Below are 1,481 nucleotides of genomic sequence, written 5' to 3'. Positions count from 1 at the left end.
TAGCTTTCAGCTTATTTCAACATTCCACATTCCTCACTGAGCCTAGACATTTCTAGCTTTTGATTAAAAGTAAAGAGATATGTGACTCTACCTTTCACTTGACACTTAGAGGTTATTGTAGGGTTATTTAAAAAGTTTGAAATATTGTGAGAATTACCAGAATGAATGATTGAGACAGGAAGTGAGCACTTGCTGTTGGAAAAATGGCACTCGCCTGGGCATGGTGGCTCATGCCTATAACCCCAGCACTTTGGGAGGCCGAGGTGAGAGGATTGCCTGAGCCCACGAGTTCGAGACCAGCGTGGGCAACTTGGTGAGTCCTCAGCTCTACAATAAACCGAGAAAAATTAGCCAGGCATGATGGTGTATGCCTGTAGTTCCAGCTACTTGGAAGGCTAAGGCAGAAGAATCGCCTGAGCCCAGCTGGTCAAGGCTGCAGTGACTGTAAGTGTGCCACTGCACTCCAGCTTGGGCGACAGTGAGACTCTGACTCAAAAAAAAAAAAAGAAAGAAAGAAATGGCACTGATAGATTTACTTGATACAGGGTTGCCACAAGCCTTCAATTCGTAAAAAACCCCAAACCCCCCCCCCCAAAAAAAAGAACATACAATGAGGCTGGGCTCCGTGGCTCAGCCTGAGCAACTTGGCAAGATCTCGTCTCTACAATAAGTCAAAAAAAAAATTGCCAAACATGGTAATGTGTGCTTGTAGTTCTGACTACTTGGAAGGCTGAGGTGGAAGGTTCTCCAGAGCCCAGCAGGTTGACACTGGGGTGGCCATGAATGTGCCACTGCATTCCAGCCTGGGCGACGGAGTGAGACTCCAACTCAAAAAAAAAAAAGCTGGGCTTGGTGGCTCAGCCTGTAATTCCGCGCCTTGGGAGGCTGAGGTTAGTGAATTGCCTGAGCTCGCGGGTTCGAGACTTGCTCGGGCAACTTGGTGAGACCTCATCTCTACAATAAACCAAAAAATTAGCTGGGTATGGTAGCGCGCGCCTGTAGTTCCCGCAACTTGGAAGGCTGAGGCAGAAGGATCGCCAGAGCCCAGCAGGTCGAGGCTGCGGTAGCTGGGAGCAGCCACTGCACTCCAGTCTGGGCGACAGAGTGAGACTCCAACTCAAAAAAAAAAGAACATTCAATGAGTAAGGAAGACAGGTAATAAATTACAGCTTGGCAATACTGCAACAGACACTAACCAAAGGTGGCCTTCAGAGGATAGTTTGCCAGGGGCAGTGTAATGATTCTAGAAAATTCCACATAATCTATTACTTAGTTAAGTCCTCAAATTTTTATGTAAAAGCAGTATTGCCCGGGAAGTGGGTGGTGTGGTGTTAATTTACCTGCTAACAATTTTCAGATCACAATCATTTTTTTTTTGAGTTGGAGTCTCACTCTGTTGCCTAGACTGGAGTGCAGTGGCACGCTCCCAGCCACTGCGGCCTCGACCTGCTGGGCTCCAGCGATCCTTCCGCCTCAGCCTT

This window comes from Carlito syrichta, unplaced genomic scaffold, assembly GCF_000164805.1.
Source record: "Carlito syrichta isolate Samal-C Ts95f unplaced genomic scaffold, Tarsius_syrichta-2.0.1 Scaffold115591, whole genome shotgun sequence".
In the NCBI taxonomy this organism is placed as follows: Eukaryota; Metazoa; Chordata; class Mammalia; order Primates; family Tarsiidae; genus Carlito; species Carlito syrichta.
This window is presented reverse-complemented; position numbering follows the sequence as displayed.